This window comes from Otolemur garnettii, unplaced genomic scaffold, assembly GCF_000181295.1.
Source record: "Otolemur garnettii isolate 467f Iridium unplaced genomic scaffold, OtoGar3 scaffold00019, whole genome shotgun sequence".
NCBI classification, from domain to species: Eukaryota; Metazoa; Chordata; class Mammalia; order Primates; family Galagidae; genus Otolemur; species Otolemur garnettii.
In genome coordinates this window covers 1682851-1691331 of record NW_003852414.1, presented here as the reverse complement: position 1 = coordinate 1691331, position 8481 = coordinate 1682851, and the positions used below count along the sequence as shown (strand labels likewise).

Here is an 8481-nt window from a genome sequence, read left to right as displayed (position 1 = left end):
GCTATGACATCACTGCTCATAGCAACCTCCAACTCCTGGGCTTAAGTGAGTCTCCTGCCTCAGCCTCCCAAGTAGCTGGGACCACAGGTGTCCGCCACAACGCCCGGCTATTTTTTGGTTGCAGCTGTCATTGTTGTCTGGCAGGCCTGGGCTAGATTCGAACCTGCCACCTTAGGTATATGTGGCTGACACTTTAGCCACTTGAGCCACAGGCGCAGAGCCAAAATGATTTTTTTTTTTCTCAAAAATATGGAGCGCTTCACCAACTTGCGTGTCATCCTTGTGCGGGCCATGCGAATCTCCTCTGCATCATCCTAACTTTAGTGTATGTGCTGTGGAAGGGAGCACCGATCTGCACATTTTCTCCTTTACTCCTTATTGTTGGTACTTTGGTCTTAGAAGAAGGTGAAAGTGAAGTGAGTTCACACAGTTCTTTTGAGCATCTATTATGCCTCAGGTACTGTGCTAGTGTTTGCCATGTGTTAATTTTTTTCTTTTTTTTTTTGGAGACGGAGTCTCACTTTGTCACCGTTGGTAGAGTGCCATGGCCTCACAGCTCACAGCAACCTCCAACTCCTGGGCTTACGCAATTCTTTTGCCTCAGCCTCCTGAGCAGCTGGGACTACAGGTGTCCGCCAGAACACCCGGCTATTTTTTTGTTGCAGTTTGGCCAGGGCTGAGTTCAAACCCGCTACCCTCGGTATATGGGGCCAGTGCCCTACCCACTAAGCCACAGGCACCACCCATTCTTTTTTGTTTTCTTGAGATTGAATCTCACTCTGTTACCCAGAGTAGGATGCCATGGCATCAGACTAGCTCACAGCAACCTCAACCTCCCGGGTTCAAGTGATCCTCCTGCCTTATTCTCCCTAGTAGCTGGGACGATAGGCACCCACCACAACATCTGGTTGTTTTTTCTATTTTTAGTAGAGATGGGGTCTTGCTCTTGGTCAAGCTGGTCTGGAACTTCTGAGCTCAAGGGATCCTCTTGCCTCAGCCTCCTAGAGTGCTAGGATTATGGGCATGAGCCATCACACCTAGACAATTTTGTTTTATTTAAATCTCTGCCTGTAGTTCTAGCACTCTGGGAGGCCAAGGCAGGTGGATGGATCACTTGAGGTCAGGAGTTTGAGAGCAGCCTGAGCAAGAGCGAGACTCCATCTCTCCTAAACAATAGAAAAAGTAGCTGGGAGTGGTGGTGGGTACCTGTGTTGGGACCTAAATCGCTGCTGAGAGACCACCATACACACATGTAAAAAGAAGTGCTTTTATTTAAATGTAAGCATATGCCTGGATCACGCCACCCTATAGTGCGCAGCCAGGGAGGGGTGACCCTGAAGTGAAGCAGGCGGAGGTTTTTAAAGCTTATAGAGGAATTCCATCCGGTGTTTGGTCAGGAGGGGTTGCTATTGGCTGAGCTGTTATGGCTAAGGACTTTCTAGAGGGGGGTTGCTTGTCTGTTTCTGATAGACTGGCTCCCTCTCAGCTGATTGACCTTGCCCAGAAGTGTGGAGGGCGGAAGCTGGTCCCCTTCAGACTGGCTGCCCGGAAGTGCAGGGGAGGGAGCGTCTCCTTCTGATAGACTGATTCCACCTGGGTGGCCTTGCCCAGGAGGGGAGTGGGGAGTTAGTTCCAAGATGGAGTTACATTAACCTTTTTCTTTCTTTCTTTTTTTTTTTATTAAATGATAGCTGTATACATTAATGCAAGCATGGGGTACAGTGTAGTGTTTTCATATACAATTTGAAATACTTTCATCAAGCTGGTTAACATAGATTTCATGTCATTTGCTTAGTCATTGTGTCAAAATATTTATGTTCTAGTTCTAGAAAAGTTCACTTATACCCTTGTTAGGCAGATATATAGGTGATCTTTCTGGTCACCCTCCCACTACCTGGCCGCCCTTTTCTCCTCCCCTTCCCTACGCCATCCCCATATTCTTGGGCTAGAATTAAGTTGTATCTTTCATTTGAACATTAACCTTTTAATTCCCAAATGGTGTTACAATTAACCTCTTCACCTGTGGTCCCAGCCTACTCGGGAGGCTGAGGCAGGAGGATTGCTTGCGCCCAGGAGTTTGGTTGCTGTAGCTATACCACCACAGCACTCTATCCAGGGCAATGGAGTGAGACTCTGTCTTAAAAAAATAAAACAAAACAAAAAAACTCTGAACACCAGCCCTGCAAGGTAGGTGTTCACATTTAGATGGGAGAGCACAGTGGAAATGACTCGGCAACAGAGAGGCTAAGACAGTAGAGGAGAGTAGAAGGAGATTATAAATGAGGCGCAGACAGGCAGGAGCAGAAAGCTCCAGTGCAGATTGTACCGATACAGAAACAACGGGAATTAGAGCTCCCCCAAACATGGGCATGCTCCGCGCCTTCCTCCCCACAGCGGGCATTTGGCTAGTCTTTGAAAATGGGGCCACAGAGGCAGCGTTTTGTCAGCGCATGTTATTCTGAACTTGCAGTGAAGAAGAGGCTCTGGCTGGGCTGTTAGGACACATAAATCGTCTATCTCCTCTTTACAACGGATAACAGCAAAGAGATAAATCTTACGGTGCCCAGGCTTAGTATGCCCGAGAGAGTTCCAGCTTGTAATTATGCACCAGAACCTGTTCCTAGGTTGTATTTCTTGGATTGTTGCAATCCGCTGTTCATCCAGCGAACTTCACCTGGGTTTCGCCCTCCCTCTGGGATCATTTAGGTTCCGTTCTCTGGTCTGTGGCATTAATGAAGGCAGTGGATTCTCCCTGAGGCCTAAACTAGCTTTTGATTCATGTATTTTTAGGAACTGTGCTGGTGAACATACTTCTGAATAATTCAGTGCACCGTCATTGGTGATATTAGATGATGAATCAGGCAGCAGTGGACACTAAAATCTCTGGCCCTTTTATAATTCCATGCACAGAGGATGGGATATAAGTGGATAAAAAAAAATGTTAAAGTATCACGAGAATAGAAAATGTACTCAATACTAACATGAAACCAATGATAGTGGTGAAAAGAAAGGAAAAGAAAAACAAATTGAAGTGGTGGGGAGGAGGGAAAGGGGACAGACGAGGACTGATAAGCTCTCACCTAATGGGCAGGATTAGGGTATACAGCACACGGTCCGGGTGAGGGGCTCAGCTGTACTTGAACTTCACCGAGCAAATGCAAACCATGTGACCTAATCATTGCACCCTCATATTCATCTGAAATTTTCAAAAATGTTAAAATATTTCAACACACTAGAAATATTAGGGACAGTTATTGTGACTCGAGAAAGTCAGTGGCGGAGGAACCATAAAAGCTTTGTGAGCAGGGGTGGGGACAGTTTTGACAGTAAGTAATAAAATGCAACAAAGGTTCTAACTACCTCCATGAAGGATTAAAAAAATAATAAAACAAACTTCCATAAGGTATGCTTTACATACAGTAAACTGTACATAAAGTGTCTAACTTTTTTTTTGCAGTTCTTTTTTTTTTTTTTGGCCGGGGCTGGGTTTGAACCTACCACCTCCAGCATATGGGGCTGGCGCCCTACTCCTTTGAGCCACAGACACCACCCTCTAACTTGTTTTTTTTTTTTTTAGAGAGAGTTTCACTCTGTTACCCAGACTAGAATGCAGTGTTATCAGCCTAGCTCACAACCTCAGCCTTCCCAGCAGCTCAGACTACACGTGGACCCACCTCGAGGCCCAGCTAGTTTTGCCATTTTTAGTAGAGATGGGGTCTCGCTCTTGCTCAGGCTGGTCTTGAACTTGTGAGCTCAAGGGCTCCCCCCACCTCAGCCTCCCAGAATGCTAGGATTACAGGCTTGAGCCACTGCACCGGCCTAAAAGTGTATAATTTGATAAATGCTGATGTTGCATACATCTGTAAAACCATCATTGTAATTATGAAAATGAATAGATGCCTCATTAATAATGTTTCCTCATGCTTCTTGAGAATCCCTTCCTTCTGCCCTGCCTGAATTTACGTGCAGAGAGTTGTTTGTAATGTTCTCTTATAATGCCTCTTATATCTGTGGATTCTATACTGAGATTGTCAGCTTTCCTCATATCAGTAATTTGTGTCTTCTCTCTCTTTTTTTTTTCTTTTTGTCAGTCTTCCTGGAGATTTATCAATGTTACTGATCCTTTCAAAGGACCAGCATTCATTTTCTCTATTGTTTTTTCTGTATTCAATTTCCTCTCTGCTTCCTTCTTTCTGCTTGTATTAGGTTTATTTTATTCTTCTTTTTCTAGTTTCTTAGGTGATTGACTTGAGACCTTTTTACTTTTCTGGTGTAAACATTTGATGGTGACCAGGCACAGTGGCTCATGCCTGTAATCCCAGCACTCTGGGAGGCTCAGGCAGGTGGATCGCAGGAAGGAGTTTGAGACCAGCTTGAGCGAGAGGGAGGCCCTGTCTCTACTAAAAATAGAAAAACTAGCTATGGCGTTATCGGGGCACTGTAGTCCCAGCTACTGGGGAAGCTGAGGCAAAAAGATCTCTCAAACCTAGGAGTTTGAGGTTGCTGTGAGCTATGACACCAGGGCACTCCACCCAGGGTGAGCCTCACTCCACAGAGTTCATGAGACTCCATCTCCAAAAAAAAAAACCATTTGATGATATAAATTCCCCCCTAATCACTGTTTCAGGCACATCCCACAAATTTTGATATATTCTATTTTCATCTTCATTCAATTCCAATTATTTTAAATTTCCCTTGGGATTTCCTCTTTGACCTATGTTACTCAATTTCCAAGTGTTCAGAGATTTTTCTATCATTCTTCTACTGAGTTCTAGTTTCATTTCATTATGTTTAGGGGCCATACCTTCTATGGTTTCAATTCTTTCAAGTTTGTTACAGTTGGTCACAAGGTCTGCCTTGGTGAATATAACATATATCCTTGAAAAGAAAATGTACTCTGCTCTTGTTGCTTGTAGTACTCCATAAATATCGATTAGATCCAGTTAGTTGACCCAGTTAGCTGTCGCTCAGTTCTATAGAACTCTGTCTACTAGTTGTAGTACAGAGAGAGGACTGCTGAAGCCTGCAACCATACTTGTAGATTTGTCTGTCTCCTTTCCGTTCTGTCAGGTTTTGCTTTACAGATATTGCAGTTCTGAGCCAGGTGCACACACATTTAGGGTTTTGTGAATGACACTTTTGTTATTATTTAATGTCCTTCTTTACCACTGGTAACTTTCTGGTGTTCTGAGGTCCACTTGATGTTAATATAGCCACTCCAGCTTTCTTTGCTTAATGTTTGTATAACATTTCTTTTTTTCATCCTTTTACTTTAAACATGATTAAATCATTATGTTGGAAGTGAGTTTCTTGTAGATAGCATATAATTGGTTCATTTTTAATCCATTCTGACAATCTATCTTTAAACTGATCCATTTAGACAATTTGCATTTAATAAAATTGTGGATTTAATAAAAATTTGGATTGAGGTTTAACATTTTATTATTTGGTTTGTGTTTGTTTTCTTTTTCTTGAGTTCTTTGGGATTATTAGAATATTTTCTTCTATTCTCTTTTAACTGATTATTTATTTTTTTATTTTTTTATTTTTTGGAGACAGAGTCTCACTTTGTTGCCTTTGGTAGAGTGCCGGGGCATCATAGCTCACAGCAACATTAAACTCTTAGGCTCAAATGATTCTCTTGCCTCAGCCTCCTGAGTAGCTGGGACTACAGGTGCCTGCCACAATACCTGGTTATTTTTAGAGACAAGTCTTGCTATGGCTCGGGCTGGTCTTGAACCTGTGAGCTCAGGAAATCCACCTGCCTGGACTTCCCAAGTGCTAGGATTAAAGGTGTGAGCCACTGTGCCTGGCCCTTAATTTATTATTTCTTTTTGACCATATCTGTCTGTATAGTTTTTTCCCTTTTCCTATTTTTAGTGGTAACTGTTAGCGATTACAATATGTACATTGTTATTATTACTTTTTGAGACAGAGTCTCACTCTGTTGCCCTGAGTAGAGTGCTTGGTGTCATAGTTCACAGTAGCCTCAAACTCCTGGGCTTGAGCAATCCTCTGGCCTCAGCCTCCTGAGTAGCTGAGGCTACAGGTGTGTGCCAGCAGGTCTGGCTAATTTTTCTATTTTCATAGAGATGGGGGGCTCCCTCTTGCTCAGGATGAGATCCTAAGCTCAAGCAATTCACTCACCTCAGCCTCCCAGAAAGCTAGGATTACAGGTGTGAACCACTGTGCCCAGCCATAATCTGAATACTTAAAACTCTTCATAGTTTACTGAGAATCTACTGTTAACTAAGGCTCAGTACTGCACCATTTTGACAGACATGTGGAAACTTACTATAGTGTATATAAAAGTACGTATGTCCTTCACCCTTTTCCTTTTGTGTTACAGTTGTCTAATATATTACATTTGCACATTGAAAACCTTATCAGATGATGTCATAAGTTCCACCAGGAAGAAAGAGTCTATTCTATTTACTCAGTTATTTACCATTTATGTTGCTCTTTCTTCCCATTAGAGGTTCCTAACTTTTCTTGGCATCATTTCCAGAGTGATATATATATCACTTGTACCCATACACCAAGTAAGATGGCTTTTTAGAAGATATACTTTATTTATTTATTTATTTATTTTTATTGAATGGTAACTATGTACATTAATGCACTTCTGAGGTACAGTGTGGGGTTTTCACATGCAATCCAAAATACTTTCATCAAACTGGTCAGCACAGCCTTCATGTCATTTTCTCAGTTATTGTTTTAAAACGTTCACATTCTACTCTTAGAAAGATTCACTTGTACCCCTGTAAGATAAACCTCAGAAGTGATCCCTCCAATCCCCCTCCCTCCCCCCTTCCCCCCTCCCCTCTCCCTCCCCCCTCCCCATATTCTTAGGCTATTTGGTTATAGTTTTCATATAAAAGGTATAAATTAGTTTCATAATAGGGGTGTGTACACTGGATACTTTTTCCTCCATTCTTGTGATATACTTTATTTTTTAATCTGCATCTACTTTTTCCTTATTTACTTTATTTCACTAATCAGCCCTAAATGCCACCTTTAATTCTCTGTTCTATGTGGTCCTAAATGAAATTTTCTTGTTGATTTTTCATTGAAAGCCTTTGTATACCAAATTCAATGAAATGCAGCGTCCAGATTTAAGTCAACACATAGCTATCAGGGTAGCACTATACAGTTCCCATTTGTAAGGAAATAGACATAAAAGAGGTGATTTGTATGTTATTTATAGAAAGTGTCAATATCTTAGGTATAATGAGCTTAATTTTTCAGGTGCAGTTAGTGAAAGACACCTTTCTATCTGCTAATGAGAAATAATACACAGAAAGCAGAGAGGTTATTGAAGTTGTTTTTTTCTCTCTCTACCAAAAAGGGCAATCTCTTAGGCACAATCTTTTTAACACTGAAAAATTCTGGAAGTGGGCAGAGTTTCCTTTTTCCAGAATTCAAGCGAATGTTTTCTGTTTAGAACTTAAAAGGACTTACTGTTAACTAAGGCTCAAATTCAAAGTTTAGAATCTCTCAAAGGATCACAGCACTCAGAATTATAAAAATGTGTTCTACTCTACTTTGACCAAACAGGGATGTTGTATGCTTTTTCAACAGAAGAAAAGCCCTATCATTATTTTGAGGATATCTTCTTGCTCTAATTAAATAATTAAAATTATTTTAATGTTCTTTAAATATTATGGACATACACGTACTTTTTTAGAATAATTACTTTGAGGTTAACTTACATAATAAAAAGCCTCAATTTTAAGTATACAGGATGATAAATTTTGACAAAATAATACACATATATAATGACCAATAAAATCAAGATAGAATATTTTCACCATCCTCAGAAGTTCATGCATCAGTTCAATCAATCAATCCTCTCCCATCTGTTTTCTCACAATGTTAGATTAGTTCTTCCTGGTCTAGAATTTCATGCAAATGCAATCACACGGTGTATATTCAAGTCTAGCTTTTGGGGGTTTTATCCTCACTGTTGAGTCTATCGGTCATTTGTTCCTTTTTATTGCTGACTCATGTTCCATTGCAGGACTATATGACACAGTTTGATTGTCTTTTCAGTGGTTGATGAACTTTTTCAGGTTTTGACTATTGTGAATAAAACTGATCTGAATGTTCATGTAAAAGTCTTTATGTGAATATGGGTTTTCACGTTTCTTAGGTAATACCCAGGAGAGTGATCGGTGGGCCACATGGTGAATGTATATCCGACTTTATAGAATGTCAAACTAATCTCCAAATGTATCATTTACACCCCACCAACCATGTATAAAGGTTCCAGTTGCTTCACCTAGTAACTGATCCTTGGCATGGGCAGTCTTTAAAATAAATGTTAGCTATTCTAGTGAGTGGGTAGTGAATCCTCTGTGGTTTTAGTTTTCTTTCTCTGATGACTAAAGGATTGGACATCCTTTCATGTGCTTATTAGTATAGTAATTTCTGTATCTTCTACTGAGAAATGTGCCTTCAAATCTCTTGCCCATTGGGTAA

The 8481-nt window shown here is 41.0% G+C and overlaps 1 non-coding gene across 1 annotated transcript; it reads right to left on the bottom strand.

Annotated features, from left to right (window-relative positions):
* Window positions 1–243: 243 nt before the first annotated feature.
* On the bottom strand, window positions 244–348 carry LOC111724152. Its single transcript, XR_002772495.1, has one exon. It is a non-coding gene; the product is annotated as a U6 spliceosomal RNA (small nuclear RNA).
* Window positions 349–8481: the final 8133 nt, after the last annotated feature.